Source organism: Neophocaena asiaeorientalis, unplaced genomic scaffold, assembly GCF_003031525.2.
Source record: "Neophocaena asiaeorientalis asiaeorientalis breed wild unplaced genomic scaffold, Neophocaena_asiaeorientalis_V1.1 scaffold220, whole genome shotgun sequence".
Lineage (NCBI taxonomy): Eukaryota > Metazoa > Chordata > Mammalia > Artiodactyla > Phocoenidae > Neophocaena > Neophocaena asiaeorientalis.
This window is the reverse complement of record NW_020174042.1, coordinates 5,308,220-5,328,239: the sequence shown is the minus strand read 5'-3', so window position 1 is coordinate 5,328,239 and position 20,020 is coordinate 5,308,220. Positions and strand designations below refer to the sequence as shown.

Here is a 20,020-nt window from a genome sequence, read left to right as displayed (position 1 = left end):
TTGCAGAAAGGTTCCATGTTCTCTTCACCAGATTTCCTCTCATGGTTACATCTTACATAGCTGTACTGGAATACCAAAGCCAGTGTTTCAAATACCAGTGCTATAGGTAGATGGCATTTTTGCTAACTGTATTTATTTATTCACTTTTATAAAATAGTACTTACTACTTTAAGCTTCATTAAAATATTTTAATTTTTACACTTAAAAGCACACATTTTGGAGCGCTGCTTCTCTATTAAAAAAAAACTATACTTCTGTGTGATAATTTTTTCCTTTAGTGTCATTTTAAATTTAAAATGAATAAAATTCTGTAAAACTAAATCAAAACAGTGAGACAGATGGCTGCTTTAGTTTTTAAGTTTCTCCAGCCCTTTGGGTATTTTTGTATGTATATCATCCTTTCCAAACCCACTTTGTGGAGAATTTGGAAAACACTGTTGTTAAGAAAATTAAAACCATCAACAGTACATCATCCAGAGAAACTTATTTTATTTGTTTATTTTTTATAAATTTTATTTATTTATTTATGGCTGCGTTGGGTCTTGTTGCAGTGAGCAGGGGCTACTCTTCGTTGTGGTGCACGGGCTTCTTATTGTGTGGGCTCTAGAGTGCAGGCTCAGTAGTTGTGACACACAGGCTTAGTTGCTCTGCGGCATGTGAGATCTTCCTGGATCAGGGCTGGAACCCATGTCCCCTGCGTTGGCAGGCGGATTCTTAACCACTGTGCCACCAGGGAAGCCCGAGAAACTTATTTTAATGTTTGTTGTTTCTTTCCAGCTTTTAAAATAATGCAGTATGTGATTTTTCCATACATACAGTTATGTATTTATTTAAAAAAATAATGCTCACAACCTATGCAGTTTCATAGTGTGTATTTTAACTAACCATTATATTTATATCGTCAGTATTTTTCTGGTTATTAAATATCCATCTGAAGCAGAGTTTAATGGACATCCTATGGAAGTTCTGTAACTCATTTATCCAAACATTCTTTTGTTGGACTTGTTTTATTTTCCTTCCAGTTTTATTGAGATATAACCGACCCTACAGCACTGTATAACTTTAAAGTGTACAGCATTATGGTTTGACTTATATCATGAAATGATTACAATGTTTAGTGGACCTATTACAATTTAAGTTGTTTCTAATTATTTTCTATTTTAAATACTACTGAGATAAACATTGTACTAAATATTTGTGTGTATAATAATTTAGTTACACATTCACAGAAGTGGAATTTCTTTGTCTGCCTGCTGTAAATGTGTTTTTTTTTTTTTTTTTTTTCTGATTAGGAACAGTGGATCTTATGGGATCCACTGTCCAAATTAGGGAATTTGGTAAAGGAAATACACTTTAGAGAAGAATCTCTAAGAAGGAAAGAGAAGGAAAAAACCCACTGTTTAGCATTTTGTTAGCCATCCTTAAACTTATTCACATTCACATAATTTTAAAATTAAATTTTACCCTTTTATAGATTTAGGATCACAACATGAAAACTCATTTGTAAACTATATTTTTAAACTACACAACATATTGTAAAAACATTTCCCTGTGCCATTACATATTTTCAGCAACATCATTACTAATGTTTGTGTAGTATTCTGTTGAGTAATGTACAATAATTATTTAAATGACAACAGATTGACGAGAATTTGTCTTCTTCAACATTTCAAAATTAGGAGTTGTGTTGCAATAGATATCCTTAATTATTTTTTTGTGTGTATGTTTCTGATTATTGCTTTGCCATAAATTCCTCCAAGTAGAATTTCTCAAAGGAAATGAACTTATGTTGGTGAAGACTAGGGAAAATGGGTCCTTACAGTGTTGGTGGGAGTGTTGAATTAGTTCAGCTTCTTTGAAGTGCATTTGATAGTATGATTTTAGTGTTTATATTTAACTTCATCCATGCAGGATTTATTTTGGTATATTCTGTGAATTGGGATCTAACATAATCCTATCGTTTGTAGTTAAGCAGCTTTAGCTGAACTAATTCTTTCTCAAAAGAGTTTTAAACTGTTGTTGATGAATTCATTGAGTTGTCAGACGTTGACATTTGTAACTCATTTGCAACTGTATTCCTGACCCACTAGTAAAAACAGGATTGGGAACATCACTCAGAAGACATTGTACATTGTTGCCCTATTATAATTGTTACAGAAAACGGTCAGTTTAGAAAAAAACAGATTAGAAACTGGTTTAAGGTATCACACTATTGCTTATTCATAATTTCTGACTTTCTGAGTTTGGGTGGAATTTTTCTGACCTGTTAGTCATACTGTGTATCCCTTTTGGTTTGAAACACCACAACTCTCGCAAGCTGTGGCCTTCACAATATACCAGCATTTGTTTGGGGGCTGTGTGTTGCTCTAGCACCACTTGATTTTAATTATTCTGACCTTTCAGTCTTGTGTAACATCATTGTTGTTCTAGAACCATTTTGTTTTTAAAATTATTTTGAATTTATAATATAGTTTAACATCCTGTAGTCTTTTTCAGAAACAGTTTAACAACTTTTTCTAACTTCATTTTTCCTGAAGAGTTTATTCTGAATATCATTCTGAGTAATTTTATCAAGTGCCCCAAATTTCCATTGCATTAAACTTATAATGTGGGAGAAATTGGATTTCTTATATTGTATTCGATCTTGCCACTTACGAACATGGTGTATTTGTTTACTCAAGTTTTTTATGTTCTCACCTAAATTTTTTAGTTTTCTTTTTGTAAGTTCCATATATTTCTTAAGTATACCTTCATTCTTAAGTATTTTATGTATTTCTTTTTTCTGTTGTGAAAGAGTACTTCTCCCTATTTTCAAGCTTGTTATTATTTATAATTAAGAAAGCTAAGGATTTTTATATGTTTACTTGAAAATCAGACTCCTTAGTTTCTTATTAGTTCTCATAGTTTCTCAGTTGATATTTTGAATTTTCTTGGTAGGTCCCTAGAATTTCTCCTTATCCCTAGTTATATCATATATGTTTCATTGCTTGGCTGGAACTTTGAGATTGTTTAAACTAAAAGGAGACTTTGGGCATCCTTGTTTGATTTTGAATTTAATGTGAGTGCTGTTTGTGTGTGTGTGTGTGTGTATTTTTTTTTTTGTGGAGGTGCCCTGTGGCATGCGGGATCTTAGTTCCCCGACCAGGGATCGCACCTGCACCTCCTGCATCGGGAGCGTGAAGTCTTAACCTGCTGGACCTCCAGGGAAATCCTGCTAGTATTTATGTTATGTATGTCAGCTTGTTTTGGGATACATATTCTTTCTTATACTAAAGAATTGCTATTTTTACCGAATTTTTAAAATTAGAAATGTTTTATTTCACTTTTTGCATTTATCAGTGTGACCATATAATGCTGTGAGCTGTTAATGTGCTGTGTTGTAATTATTTTATAATGTTTCTAATAGTAAACCATCCTTGGGTTTCAGAAATTAGTCTGTTTTGCCCTGTGAGTTAATCTTTAATACAAATACTTTGCATTTGTTAGTATTTTGTTTAAAGGTTTTTACATCATTGGTCATAAGTTAGACAAGACAATTTCCTGACTGGAGGACTATCTTTTTATAGTTTTGGAAGCAGGCTAATGCTAGCATTGAACACTTAAATTAACAGCTTTTATTTCCCTACCCAGTGTTCTGGAGCAGTTTAAATAGCATTTATATGTTTTCATGAAACTTGGAAATAATGCACCTCTAAAGTAGTCTGATTCTGTGCCCCTTTTTGCGGGGGGAGAGGGAGCATCTGGATAACTTCTTCAGTTTTATGTGACTCCATATAGTCTAGTTTTCTATTTTTTACTGAGGCGGTCTTGATGATTTATGTTTTCTTACACAGGTGACATTTAGATTTTCAGAATTCACTAGCAGAGAGTTGTATGCTATATCTGTAGTATGTGTACTTGCATGTCCCCTTGTTTGCTTTCCTTTTTGTGTGTGTGTGCGTAAAACGTAATTTGTCTTATTTTACTATTTTAAAAACCTGTGTCTTCGTTTTATTCATTATTTCCTTTAAAAGTTTTTTTTTTAATTTATTAATTTCTCCCTTGTCCTCCCTGCAGGTTGATATTTTTTCTCTAACTTCTAGTTTATTTGCTTAAATTTATTTACGTTTATTTTTGTCTGATGATCAAGCATTTAGGGTTTTTTTTTAATTGAGGTATAGTTGATTTACAATATTAATTTTAGGTGTACAGCATAGTGATTCAAAATTTTTATAAATTATAATCCATTTATAGTTATTAAAAATATTGGCTCTGTTCCCTGTATTTTACAATATCCTTGATGCTCAATTGTTTTATACATAGTACTTTGTACCTCTTAATCCCCTGCCCCTATCTTGCCCCTCCCACCCCCCCTCTCCCCACTGTAACCTAGTTTGTTTGTTCACAATATCTGTGATTCTGTTTCTTTTTATGTTCACTAGTTTGTTTTATTTTTTATATTCCACATATACATGATAAAATACAGTATTTGTCTTTCTCTGTCTGGCTTATTTCACTGAGCATAATACCCTCCTAGTCCACCCATGTTGTTGTAAATGGCAAATTTTATTCTTTTTTATGGCTGAGTAGTATTCCATTTGTGTGTATGTGTGTGTGTGTGTGTGTGTGTGTACGTACATCACATCTTCTTTATCCATTCATCTGTTCATGGGCAGTTAGGTTGCTTCCATATCTTGGCTATTGTAAATAATATGAACATTGGGCTGCATGCTTATTTCGGAGCTCCCGGTCTGTTCCATTGATCTGTGTATCCATGTTTGTGCCAGTACCACACTGTTTTGATTACTGAAGCTTTGTAGTGTAGTGTGAAGTCAGGGAGCATGGTACCTCCAGCTTGTTCTTCTCTTTCAAGATTGTTTTGGCTATTCAGGGTCTTTTATGTTTCCATACAAATTTTAAATTTATTTGTCCTGGTTCTGTGAACAATGCCATTGGTATTTTGATAAGGATTGCATTAAATCTGTAGATTGCCTTGGGTAGTATGGTTATTTTAACAATACTGATTCTTCCAATCCATGAACATGATGTGTCTCTCCATCTGTGTCTTCTTCAGTTTCATCAGTGTCCTTTTGTTTTTTGAGTACAGGTCTTTTACCTCCTTAGGTAGGTTTATTCCTAGGTATTTTATTCTTTTTTGATGCATTGGTACATGGAATTGTTTCCTTAATTTCTCTTCCTGATAGTTCGTTGTTAGTGTATAGAAATGCAACAGACTTCTATATATTAATTTTGAGTCCTGCAACTTTACTGAATTCATTGAAGAGTGCTAGTGGTTTTTTGGTGGTGTCTTTAGGATTTTCTATATAATGTCATGTCATTTGCAAACAATGACAGTTTTACTTTCTGTTTTCCAATTTGGATTCCTTTTATTACTCTTTGTTATCTGAAAGCTGTGGCTAGGACTTCTAATACTATATTGAATAAAAGTGAGGAGAGTGGGCCTCCTTGTCTTGTTTCTGATCTTAGAGGAAATGCTTTCAGCTTTTCATCATTGAGTATGATGTTAGCGGTGGGCTAATAATATATGGCCTTTATTATGTTGAGGTATGTTCCCTCTGTACCCACTTCGTGTAGAGATTTTATCATAAGTGGATGTTGAAATTTGTCAAAAGCTTTTTCTGCATCTTTTGAGATGATCATATTGTTTTTATTCTTCAATTTGTCAATGTGGTGTGTCACATTGATTGATTTGTGGATATTGAACCATCCTTGCATCCCTGCAATAAATCCCATTTGATAATGGTATATGGTCTCCTTTTAACATATTGTTGTTTTGTTTGCTAATATTTTGTTGAGGATTATTGAGTCTATGTTCATCAGTGATATTAGCTTGTAATTTTCTTTTTTTGTGATCTCTTTGTCTGATTTTGGTGTCAGGGTGATGCTAGCCTCATAGAATGATTTCAGAAGTATTCCTTAGCAACTTTTTAGAATAGTTTGAGAAGGATAGGTGTTAGCTCTTCTCTAAATGTTTGGTGGAATTCATCTGTGAAGCTATCTGGTCCAGGACTTCTGTTTTTTGGGAGTTTTTAAATTACTGATTCATTTACATTATGGGTAATTGCTCTGTTTATGTTTTCTATTCCTTCTTGGTCCAATCTTGGGGGATTGTACATTTCTAGGAATTTGTCCATTTCTTTTAGTTTGTACATTTTACTGGCATATCTCTTATGATTCTTTTTATTTCTGTGGTGTTGCTTATAAATTCTCCCTTTTTATTTCTGATTTTTATTGATTTGGGCCCTCTTTTTTTCTCTATGAGTCTGGCCAAAAGTTTATCAATTTTGTTTATTTTTTCAAAGAACCAGCTTTTAGTTTCACTGATATTTTCTGTTGTTTTTTTTTAGTCTCTATTTTATTAATTCTTGATCTTTATGATTTCTTTCCTTCTACTAATTTTGGGTTTTGTTTGTTCTTTTTCCTTTAGGTGTAAGGTTAGGTGTTTTTTTTTTTGATTTAAAGTTAGGTTGTTTATTTGAGATTTTTCTTGTTTCCTTAGGTAAGCTGTATTGCTTTAAAATTCCCTCTTAGAACTGCTTTTGTTGCATTGTATAGATTTTGGATTTATTGTGTTTTTGTTTTCATTTGTCTCCAAGTTTTTTTTTTCTTCAGTGATCCATTGGTTGTTTAGGAGCATATTGTTTAGCCTCCATGTGTTTGTGCTTTTGGTAGGTTTTTTTTTTTTTTTTGTAGTCTCATGGCATTGTGGTCAAAAAAGATGCTTGATATTATTTTAATTTTCTTAAATTTACTGAGGCCTGTTTTGTGGCCTAGCATGTGATCTATCCTGTAGAACGTTCCATATGCACTTGAAAAGAGTGTGTTATCTGCTGCTTTTGGACAGAGTGTTCTATGTATATATCTATTAAGTCCATCTGCTCTAATGTGTCATTTAAGGGCAGTGTTACCTTATTGATTTTCTGTCTGGATGATCTGTCCATTGATGTAAGTGGGTGTTAATGTCCACTACTAACATTGTGTTATAGTTGATTTCTCCCTTTATGTCTGTTAATATTTGCTCTTTGTGTTTAGGTGCTCCCATGTTGGGTGCATATATATTTGTAATTGTTATATTTTCTTCTTGGATTGATCCCCTGATCATTATATGATATCCTTCTTTGTCTCTCGTCACAGTCTTTGTTTTAAAATCTATTTTGTCTCATACAGGTATTGCTACCCTGGCTTTCTTTTGATTTCCATTTGTGTGGAATACCTTTTTCCATCCCCTCACTTTCAATCTGTTTGTGTCTTTGGATATGAAGTAATTCTCTTGTAGACAGCATATATTACAGGTCTTGTTTTTGCATCCATTCAGCTGCTCTCTGTCTTTTGATTAGAGCATTTATTCTATTTATATTTAAAGTAATTATTGATACTTATGTACTTACTGCCACTGTGTTAATTGTTTTGGAGTTGTTTTTGTAGGTCTTTTTTGTTTCTTTTTTTTTTTGTTCTCTTCCCCTATGATTTGATGACTATCTCTAGTGTTATGTTTGGATTCCTTTTTCTTTTGTGTCTGTATCTATTATAGATTTTTGTTTTGTTGTTACCATGAGGTTTATATGTAGCAATCTATATTTATATACATGATTATTTTAGGTTGTTGATCTCTTAATTTCAAATGCATTGTAACAACCATGTATTTGTACTCTTCTCTCCTCACAATTACCATTTTCGATACCATATATATTTTACATCTGTTTGTTTTGTGTATTCCTTAACTGCTTATTGTGGGTATAGCTTATTTTACTGCTTTTGTCTTTTAACCTTCCTACTAGCTTTGTACATGTTGTTTTACTACCTTTACTGTATGTTTGCCTTTACTGATGAGCTTTTTCCTTTCATAATTTTCATGTTCCTAGTTGTAGCCTTTTCTTTTTCACTTAGAGAAGTCCTTTTAACATTTCTTTAAAGCTGGTTTGTTGGTGCTGAACTCTTTTAGCTTTTGCTTGTCTGCAAAACATTTGATCTCTCCATCAAATCAGAATGAGAGCCTTGCCAGGTAGAATATTCTTGATTGTAGGTTTTTCCCTTTCATCATTTTAAATATATCATGCCACTCCCTTCTGGCCTGCAGAGTTTCTGCTGAAAAGTCAGCTGATAGTCTTATGGGAGTTCCCTTTTATGTAACTTAGTGCTTTTTCCTTGCTCCTTTTAATATTCTCTCCTTTTAAAATGTTTTTGCCATTTTAATAACATTGTGTCTTGGTGTGGTCCTCTTTTGGTTGATCCTGTTTGGGACTCTCTGTGCTTTCTGCACTGGGATGTCTGTATTCTTTCGCAGGCTAGGGAAATTTTCAGCTGTTATTTCTTCAGATGTGTTATTTGCTCCTTTGTCTCTTCCTTTTGGGACCCCTATAATGTGAATCCTAGTATGCTCGATGTTGCCCCAGAGGTCTCTAACTGTCCTTATTTCTTTTTATTCTTTTTTCTGTTCAGCGTCAGTGATTTCCACTATTCTTGTCTTCCAGGTTGCTGATCCTTTTCCTGTGTATCATTTAGTCTTCTATTGATTCCTTATAGTGTAAATTTTGTTTCATTTATTGTGCTCTTCATCTCAGTTTGGTTGTTCTTTATATTTTCCAACTCGTCGTTAAAAACTTATAATTTTCTGCCCTGTGCATCTTTACTTCTCCTGAGTTCTTTCATCACCCTTATGGTCATTACCTTGAACTCTTTCTTGGGTAGATTGCCTATATTTACTTCACTTTGTTCTTCTCTTGGGGTTTTATCTTATTCCTTCATTTGAAACGTGTTCCTCTGTCAACTTATTTTGCCTAAGTTGCTGTTTTTGTTTTTATGTATCTGGTATGTTGATTGTGTTTCCTCACCTTAGAAAAGTACCTTTTAGTAGGAGATGTTCTATGTGCCCCAGCTGTGTACTTCTCTCTGGTCACTAGAACTGTGTGCTCTAGTGGTGCCTCCTATATGGGCTTTTTGGGTCCTTCTATTGTGGTGGGCTGACCACTGTGGGTGGACTGGTAGGTGTGGTTGGCCCCTGGTCTGGTTGGTTGCCACGCCCTGCCTTGTGTGGAGGCTGCCAGCCACTGATTGGTAGGGCTGGGTTGTGAGGTGGCTGGCTGTGGAACCCCAGGGAGCCTTAGGGCTAGTGCTGGCTCACTGGTGGACAGAGTTGGGGTCCAGGAGATCCTGGGGCCAGTGCTCACTTACTGGTGGCTGAAGCCAAGTCTTGGAGCTGGTTTTGGCCTTACTGTCAAGCCAAGCTGGGTCCTGGGGTCTGGCTAGAGGGCCCAGGGGTCCCAGAACTGGTGTCAGACCACTGGAGGGTGGGGCTGGTTTCTGATACAGCTGGCTGCAGAGTTTGGGGTGTCCTGAAACTTGTCTTGGCTTGCTGGTACTAGGGCCCAACTGTCCCAGGTCTGGTGCTGGCCTGCTAGTGGTTGGGCTGGGTCCTGCCCTGGCAGGCTTCAGGGCTGAGGTTGTCCTGGGGCTGGTGAGTGCCCACTGGTGGGTGAGACTGGTCTTGAGGCTAGAGCAGGCTTGTTTTTGGGCAGGGGCTGGGCCCAGTGGGTCCTGGGGCTGGTGCCTGTCCAGTGGTATGTGAGGCTGGTCCTGAGGCCAGTGGCAGCTTCCTGCTGGTAGGTGGAGTTGGGTCTTGGAATCTCTGCTTGTAGGGCCCTGGGGGTCCTAGATCTAGTGCCTGCACACTGGTGTGTGGGGCCAGGTCCTGGGCCCTCTGGTGGGCACAGCCGTGTTCAGGGGTTCTTAAGGCAGCCTGCCTGTTGGTGGGTGGGGGTATGTCTTGGCCCAGTTAGTTGCTTGGCCTCAGGTGTCACAGAACTGATGACTACAGGCTGTTGAGTCCTGGGGTCCTGGGGCTAATAAGCTAGAGGGAGGATTCCACAGTGATACTTGCCAGTACCAGTGTCTGATAGAACGAGCACCCAAAGATGGCAGCCCCCAGTGTCTGTGTCCTTAGGGTGAGCTCCAGTTGCCTCTTTCCTCTCTGGGAGACTTCTCAAGATCAGCAGTTAGGTCTGACCCAGGCTCCTTTCAAATTACTTCTTTTTCCCTGGGCCCTGGAACGTGTGAGATTTTGTGTGTGTCCTTTAGGAGTAGAGTCTGTTTCCCACAGCCCTCCAGCCCTCCTGAATTTAAGCCCTGCTAACCTTCAAAGCCAAACATTCTTAAGCCTTGTTTCCTGGCACAGGACTCCTGGGCTAGGGAGCCTCATGTGGGGCTTAGACCCCTTGCTCCCTGGGGAGAACCTCTGCAATTGTATTCTCCTGTTTGTGGATTGCCCACTGAGGGGCATGTGTCTTGACTATACCATGACTCTCCCCCTCCTACCCGTCTCGTTGTGGTTCTTCTTTATATCTTTAGTTGTAGAAGATCTTTTCTGGTAGGTTCTAGTCTTTTTCATAGGTGGTTCTGCAGATAGTTGTGATTTTGGTGTGGCCCTGAGAGGAGGTGAGCTCAGGGTCCTTCTACTCTGCCATGTTGGGAAGTCTCCTGCAAGGGTTTAGGTTTTGGATTTGTTCTCGATTACAACTTAATTTTGTATCCCCTCCCCTCCAGATTTTGGTGCTAAGACCTCCTTGTAATTTTCTAGATGGCTTCTAATTGTGTTTGGTTTTGGTATCCCTTTTGGCTCAAGAATTATTTAGAAAAGGGTTTGTTATATTTTTAGTTGGTTAAATTATTTTGGCTATAATTTTTCTCATTGCATTCAAATTTTAATCAGTTTTGTTCATAGATGTGAAATTTATGATTTGAAATAATTTTTATGGCTTAATATCTGATCAGTTTTAGTGTTCACAGGTTCTTGGAAAATATGTATTCTTTGTTGGCAACATAATTTAACATACATTGTTAAGTTTATTGTTATAAATTTGTTTATTCAGTTTTCTGTATCCTTTTTATTTTTTATCTTGTCTACTTGCCCAAGGCTTAAGAAAACCCAACAGTCTTTCACTTCTATTATGTTTCTGTCAATACCTCATTTAAAATGAGGTATTTAAAATATATACATATTTTTTTCAATTTTAACGCTGTATCATTTGGCACATAGACATTTATAACTTTTCCTGTTCCTTTTGTGTATACCCATTAACAGCATAAAGTAGTCACATTCATTCCATTCAGTATCTTTTGCCCAGAATTGTTTTTTTTTTTTTTGCGGTACGCGGGGCTCTCACTGTTGTGGCCTCTCCCGTTGCGGAGCACAGGCTCCGGACGCGCAGGCTCAGCGGCCATGGCTCACGGGCCCAGCCGCTCCGCGGCATGTGGGATCTTCCCAGACTAGGGCACAAACCCATGTCCCCTGCATCGGCAGGTGGACTCTCAACCACTGTGCCACCAGGGAAGCCCCAGAATTGTATTTTTATATTATATTGATTTGAATTTGTTTGATACATCTTTGCTGATTGTTTTTGTAAATAGAGGTTGCATTTTGTTCGACCCTTGTCTTTTAAAATGTGATTTTAACCTATTTAAAATTATTTTTATAATTGATACTTTTTTAATGTTTTCTATTTTTGCTGTCCTTTATTTTCTTTATGTGTTATTCTTTAAGGGCCTACAAGGTGTAGTACAACACTTCTTTTAGCTATGGGGAACCAAAATATGTATATATAAAAATAGATTGTGAGGCATATTCTGTACTGGATTTCTTTCAGTCCTGCTCCATCTGTCTTAAGTTTAGCAGAGATTCCTCCCAGATTCTGACAAGAAGTTGTCTGTTGTGAGTCTTTTATTTTCCTATACTTGTAAGTATTTAACTAGGAGGTTGGTAGAAGCTGTAGAAAGAGTTGTTAGGTAGATGTAATTTTCAAATGAACTCTACTATTAGATTTGTTAGGGTAATGCAACATACAGCAAATCTTGGTTTGTCTGAACATCAATAGAGTTAGAAGAAAGGAGAGACCAATATTTTAGTAAATTAGAATTCAACATTTTAAGAAATGATAACCAACTATGTGGTTAATGTTAATTGTCGTGAGATTCATATTGAATTCACTTCAGGGATGTAATGATGATGAAGATATTTGCAGTGGAAGCCCCTTCAGCGGGAAGAATCTGTTTAATTGCCATGCATGATTGAAGTCAGGAAATAATATTAATTAGGAAATTGTAAAAAAACAAAATTTTCCCCATTGGGACATGCTGCTTGGGGAAGTATTTAAATGTCTGTTCTTCTAGCAGATGTGCCCAATAGAGGTCTTGTTCTTTGTCAGTGTCCCTCAAAAAAGAGCAGAATTATAGTTTCTTTTGTTTCACCAGTTGCCCTTTTCTTGGAGAATTTTTAGGTGATTCTATTAAATATTAGTTTTCTTAGTTTTCTCACAATGAATGATCTTACTTGTAAATTTGTATATGAGAATTTATATCACTATATACTACTGATATATCTGTTGTAATCCGTCACTCCCTCCCCCTTCTTGGACCCCCTCTTACCTGAAAGGGGTTTGCTCAAATTACCACTAGATGGCAGTCTTGCGTTTTAGTAACTTAGAGCTTTAGTCACAAGCTCCCTCTTTCTCCCCCTGCCCTTCCTCCCCCATATCTTCCAGATATATGAAGATTTTTAACCACTCTCTTATATAAATTGAACATATGTGGAACCAGGCAACAAAATAGCATTTTGGAGTCAATTCTGTAGCATTCCCACCTTGCTCACATTAGTTAATTCTATACTTGGAAGTTGAGCTATTTCTTGACTAAAGAAATCTTCCCTGACTCCCCAGACTGGCTTAGTCCCCTTGATAAATGTTGCTTGTAATTTTTTCCTTTTAGGGCGCTCTTCACAGTTTTATGTTGTTTTTGTATGGGGCTGATTAATACCTTTCCTCTCTATGTGCCCCTCCCCGCAAATTGTTTGTATATTCCACAAGATCAGGGACAGTATCTGTTGCTGACCACTGTTATTTATAGTAAGGCATTTAGTGGATGTTCAGTAAATAGTTATTAAGTAAATGAGGCAATGGATGAATGAACTATGAAGATCCTATTAGGAACATAAAATGCCACGCACAAAATATATGTCAAGAAGACGGTAGTTCAGTTTATGATCATCGTTTTCTAAATATGTTTTTGAAATAATTTCAGACTTACAGAAAAGTTATACCCTTTATCTACATGTTGGGCTTCGAAAGTGATGCCCCATCACCCTAGAACACTATCAGTGTATTTTGTGCAAACATGGCATTTTTCTATGTAACTATGGGATAGCTATCAACATCAGGAAATTATCATTGATATATGAATCCCATCTAATCCTTAGAGCACCCCCATTTAAGTTTCACCTATTTTCTCATTAATGACCTTAATAGCACAAGGATTCAGCTCAAACCACATGTTGTAAATTAGTTGTCAAGTCTCTTTAGACTATTTTAGTCAGGAACAGTTTTGCAGTCTTTAATGTTCATGACCTTGACACTTCTGAAAATTATAGCACTTATTTTGTAGAATGGTTCTCAGTTTGGAGTTGTCTCATGTTCCTCATGATTTGATTTAGGTTAGGCATCTTCGGGAGGAACATCACAGAAGTGCCATTGTGTTTTGGTGACCCAAGATTTTGTTTTATTACTGATAGTAATCATTTATTCACTTGATTAAGTTGGTGTCTGCCAGACTTTTCCATTGTAAAGTTACCTTTTTTCTCTTTGTAGTTAGTAAGTATTTTGCATGTTAATATCAGTGTAGAATTGGTTACTGTTTTACTCAGTGGGTTGTAATTTGTTGCTATCATTATTTGATGTTTAAATTGCCCAGGATTTGGCCATTGGGATCTCTTCATGCTGCATTGTGTGTTCTTTTGACGTGTCCCTGTCATTCTTTATAGGTGTCCTTGCTTTTTGGCACAGGATGCTCAGGGCTCATCTTGCCTTTCAACAGTCATTTCTTCAAAGAGCCCTGGTTTGGAGAATGGTATTTTAAAAATAAGATCTGTATGCATAGTGTGTACATTGTTATTGGACCTGTCCATGGACAGAGCTAGGGAATATGTATTTGTATATACAAGCGTTTATATAGAAATTTTCAGTGGTAGTAAGTTATACGTATGTGTATGTTTATTTTTGTGTGTGCATGTTATACACAAACACACACATAAGCACACACACAGTATCTCCATGAAGTTACACTGATACCTTCACTTGCACAGGATTTATTCTAGTTTTCTTTCCATATTTACAACTTCCTTCTCCAACATGGAGAATTTTGGCTTCTACTATTCTTAATGTATTTATTTATTTGATCAGTTCCAGTGTACATAACAGTCTGTCCTTTGCACTTTCGGGCAGATGCCCTCCTCACCCCTTTCAAGATCTGACACCCAAGTCAACCTGTCTCCCTTGCCTCTGCATGGGTAGCCTCCCTTTTTGTTTTGTTTTTCATTTTGATTTTAATTTTTAGTTTTATTACATGGTGATCAGAGAGTTTTGTTTGTAATATTTCTCTTTTATGGAACTGACATTTCCTTTTGACCTAATATATAGTCAATTTTTGTGAATATTCCACATGCTCTTAGAAGAAGGTATATTCTCTACTATCAGGATACAGTGTTCAACATGTCTATATAAGATTTGCCTTATTATGTTATTTAGATCTATATAAATATTCTTAATTTTTGTTTAATCAGTCTGACTTGTACTGAGAGTGGAGTGTTAGCATCTGCTATCAGTAGTATGTTTCTAATACTTCTCCTGTATTTCCTCTAGTTTTTGCCTTATATAAGAGGTTGGTCTTATCTGGTGCATAGATATTACATCTTGCTATATTTTCACTGTGAATTGTGACTTCATAAAATCCCTTCTTCGTGTCACTTAGTATTTTTTAGCCTGCAATCTACTTTGAGCTCATGATTTCAATCCCTCCTTTATTGTTTCCACTTCTGTGGTATATCTTTGCCCATTTATCTCCATAAAGGCAACTTGAAGTCTGTTATATTCTGTCTTCCAGTAATGCTGAAGGCCTGGGCGTGTGTAGTTTTTATTTGTGCTACTTGTTGAATTTATTTATTTGTTCTTGGTGAGGATGTGTGGAGTGATTCTGATTAAAGTGGCTACCATTACCCTCCAGGCCAAGAATCTCATCTTCCTGTTTTTAGTATGGCTCTGCTATGATACCAGCCATATTAGAAGCATGTGTTTTTTTCTCTGTACAGTTACTGATAACATATATGCAGCTTGTGATAGGTACCTTCAGGTTATTCAAGCTCCCCCTCATCTTTTAAAACGATGGTGTTAGTTTCAACTTGAAAATTTTGAGTCTGTGATTCACAATACATTTGATGATTAGGGCCTAAAACACCTTGTCTTTCATTGTATCTGCACTTGTTACTGAGCATGTACTCAGCACAACTTAAGCCTTTACAGAGATATTATTAGAGGCTATTGCCATTGGATGTTGGTTTCACTCCGGCAGTTTAATATTTTGATTGTCTGTATTCAAGTGACAAGCTTGACCGTTCTTCATGTATTTATTTTATACACGTAAAAGTTTATCCTTTGGCTAATGATTAAATCAGTTACTCAAATATGGCCTTTCTGTATCAGGTTGAGTAGACTGTGATGTATTCAATCTGAGTTACCTCATTTGATTTATTCTTACTGGGGCAACCTATTTTGTTAAGATGGTTTTCATTATAGTCAGAATTTCCAAATATAGCTCCCTTCACTGTGACCAGAATTAACCATCATTTTAAAAGTAATAAGAGAATACATTGTCTTTTATAAAATTAGAACACTTCAGATAAATCTTTTATGCCCCTTGACTTCAGCCTGAACCTTGTTCCACCTCACTATAATTAACCATTATTATGAGTTTTGTGTGCCTGGTAGAGGTTGAAGTTTCGGATTGAAATGCCTCACTGACTCCTAGGAAGAAATAAGGAAGACAGGAATCTTTTATATGTACCAGTGAAATGCCTGAGTTTCAGATATAAAGAGAAAATCTTAACATACTTCCACTTTAAAAGAACTGGTTACAGTACTTAAATAATATTGATAATAACAGCAGCTAATGTTTATTGAAAATTTATCATGTTCCAGGCCTTCTTTAAGTGCTAACACATGTGATACTCTTAATCCACACAACAAACCAACCTAGCATGGTTGTTATCCACAGAAGAGAAAAAGGGGGCATGAGTGGTTTAGTAATCTGACCAGGATCATGCATGTGGCATGTGGTAAAGTGGGAATTCAAACCCAGGTAGTCTGGTTACAGACTGCATGCTCTTGATCACTATGTTGTTCTGCGTGTGAAAAAATTAGGTTAGTATTGGACTCTCATCTGTGGTGCTAGAAGCTAGAGGAGCGCCAAATGTCTTTTGCAAAATCTGTCATTTGTTTGTCACGGCCAACAAACTGCATGTTTGTGTATATGTAGAATTCAGAAAACCTGCTACCCTGAACCCTCTCTGAGAAAAATAGATGAGGAAAAAGATCTCAAGATGGAAGACTTGAAATTTATAAAATGTGTTAAGTGAAAATGTTCTAAAAGGGGTGATATGGGAGAAGTGAAAGCTAATGTGTCTTGATGGGATTGCTTAGTTATTTAATATGATAATAGTATACTAGAGAAATATCAGTTAATCATAACTATTAGGATGGGAAATAGAATTGAGAAACACAAAAGAAAGCTTTCAAATGATAGAAGAAGAAAAGGAAATGTGGAAAAATGTAACCAAGCAAGTGAAATAAGTTGTAAAGAAGGAAAAAAAAATTAATGAATAGTAGAAAGAAAGTAAGATGGAAGGAATGAAATGAAATGTTTGTCTGTCATTACTGACTATGAATGAGCCAAAATGTCCTCAAAAATCAGATATCAAAAATTATACAATTTGTAGGGTCAGAGAATATGTGTGTGTGTGTTTATTAATTAAATGATAAAGTTGAAAGAAACGATTGGGCAGAGATAAACTAGGTAAATGCAAATAAAGGAAAAGTGGTAATATTAATGTCAGACAAAGAATAATTCAGGGTTAAAAGCGCTGACTGGATATTGTGTATTTACAAGTTGCAGTCCTTGAAGATGCTATAATAATTGCAAATCTCCCCCCCATTGAGATATAATTGACATATAGCATTGTATTAGTTTCAGGTGTGCAACATAATGATTCAATGTTTGTATATATTGTGAAGTGATCACCACAGTAAGTCTAGTTAACATCCATCACTACACTTTATTTTCCTTGTGATGAGAATTCTTAAGATCTATTCTCTGAGCCACTTACAAATACACACTGTAGTATTATGAACTATAGTTACCATGCTGTACATTATATCACCATGACTTAGTTGTTTTATGACCTTTTGACCACTTTACCAACCCCTTTTGAAGTTCATACCTTTTGACCACTTTACCAACCCCTCCAGCCCCTGCCTCTGGCAGCCACCATTCTGTTCTCTGTATCTATGAGTTTGGGTTTTTGTTTTTTTTAAGATTCCACACATATGCAAGATCATACAGTATTTGTCTTTCTCTGTCCTACTTATTAGCATAATGCCCTCAAGGTCTGTCCATGTTGTTGCAAATAGCAAGGATTCCTTTTTTATGGCTAAATAATATTCCACTATGTACACACACATATACACACACACTCATACATACATTATATACATACCACATCTTCTTTATCCATTCACTTATCAGTGGATATTTAAGTTGCTTCCATGTGTTGGCTATTGTAAATAATGGTGCAATGAGCATGTGGGGAGCAGTGCATATCTTTTTGAATTAGTTTTTTAGGATAAATACCCAGGAGTAGAACTGCTGGATCAAACAGTAGTTCTATTTTTATTTTTTGAGGAACCTTCATACTGTTTTCCATAGTGACTCCACCAATTTACATTCCCAGCAACGGTGCACAAGGGTTCTCTTTTCTCTACAGTCTCACCAATGCTTATTATTTTCTGTCTTTTTGATAATAGCCATTCTAGCAGGTATGAAGTGATATCTCATGGTGGTTTTGATTTGCATTTTCCTGATGATTAGTGATGTTGAGTACCTTTTCATGTACATGTTGTCCATCTGTATATCTTCTTTGGAAAATGTCTGTTCAGATCCTCTGTCCACTTTTCAATTAGATTGTGTGTTTTTTTGCTATTGAGTTGTATGAGTTTTTCATATACTTTGGATATTAACCCTTTATCAGATATATGATTTGCAAATATTTTCTCCCATTTGTTAGGTTGCTGTTTCATTTTGTTGATGGTTTCATTTGCTATACAGAACACTAACCTCTTATACAATACAACAGCCATAACCACATGGCACCCACATAGGTAGACCAAAAGCTCCGAGAATTACAACCTGATTAGAAGACAGTTATTGTGAGAATTTAAAATTCAGTTCTTTAGTGGCACTAGGCTTATTTCCTGTGCTTAATAGCCACACATGCCTAGTGGCTGCCACATTGGACAGTGCAGATATTGAACATTTCCATTCTGGCAGAAAGTTTAGTTGGATGGCTCTGATCTAGAAAGTATAGCAAAGGAGAACACTTTATAGACTTATGGGACATAGCTAAACTGGTATTTGGAGGAAAATTGAATGCCTTTAATAACTGCATTATTTAAAATAAAAAAAGACTGAAAATAAGTTATTGCTCAAGTACTCAGTTTTTAAGTACTCAAAAAATAAGTACTCAAGATATTAGAAAAACAAAAAATAAAACCAAAAGGATAGAGAAGAGAATTTTTTAAAATGCCGAAAATAATGAGATAGAGATAGACAAAACATAGAAGTACTGGAGTTGATTGAAAAAAGTAAAGATTCTGAACAGACTATAACTGTTGAAAAGGAAATAAAAAATGTATCTATTAGTCACCATATCAGGATGATATTCCAGCTAAATTATATTTACTTCTAAAAAAATAGATTTTACTTTTATTCTAATAAGTGATGGGCAGTGTTTTAATATGTTTTTCTGAAGCTAGTATAATATTATACCAATGCTTGGTAAAGGTAATTTTTTTTTAAAGACCAATTTTTAAATACAGAAATTCTAAACGAGATTTAGCTAATTTAATCATACAGCAGTAAAAGAATAGCATTTTCTTGAAATGCAAGGATAGTTCACAATAGGAAATCTATCTATTTATTGCATCAAGAGGCCAAAGGAGAAAAGCCATGTGATTCTGTTACTAGATGCTGAAAAGGCATTTAATGAAATGATTAAAAACACTTAAATGTAATAAGAATTATGGGAGAAACTGCTCCAGTTATAGGAATAATCATAGCACCTACCACAGAGGGTTGTTGTGAGGATTTAATGACTTAACGTATGTAAAAATGCTTAGAGCAGTCTTTGGCACATAGAAATTATTCAGTGTTAGCTCTTTCTATTATTTAAATAAGATAAAGTTGATTTGTTAAAAAACAATAGGCAAATAATTGCATTGAATGGCAAAGTATTTTGACTGAAATTATCAAGACAGAGTTTTGTTCTTACCACTATATTCAGAATCATTTTTGAGGTGGTTTCATTTCTCTAAATATAATAAAAGTAGAAAATAAAGTAACTGTTATAAATACTAAAAGAGGAGATAAAATATTTTAAGTTACAAATGATATGATTTGTATGCCTAGAAAACCCAAGAGACTATTAAAGACTAATAAAAATACTCAGAGATAAGTTTAACATAATGGTTCTGTAGCAAGAAAATGAAGAAATGAAAGTTGAACGAGATCTCAATAAAAATTGTCAACCTTTCCAAAATTAACATATGAATTTCATTAATTCCGGTTAGAAACCTAGAAACCTTTAAAATGACTTTAAAGTGCATGTGGAAAGTATATTTCTAAAACTACCTAAGAAAATATACTATATATTTAATTCTGTTTTTGTTAACAGTCCCTCTTCCTCCTCATCCCTTCTCTCCTTCTCCATGCTATAAACACCCATTTGTATGGAGAAGGCTGAGGAAGAAAACAGTCATGCCATTTTAGTGGCATTGTTTTCCTTACCTTGGTATAGATGGGAATCTATGGAGAGTTAGAGGGGTGATCATACTTAATTTAATATATATTTTTGTCTCTTTCACTTGTTATAAGG

At 35.5% G+C, this 20,020-nt stretch overlaps 1 protein-coding gene across 5 annotated transcripts in view; it reads left to right on the top strand.

Annotated features, from left to right (window-relative positions):
• The window catches only part of AGTPBP1 (ATP/GTP binding carboxypeptidase 1), a 168,387-nt gene that overhangs the window by 103,773 nt on the left and 44,594 nt on the right, over positions 1 to 20,020 (top strand). The gene's annotated exons all lie outside the window — the stretch shown is intronic.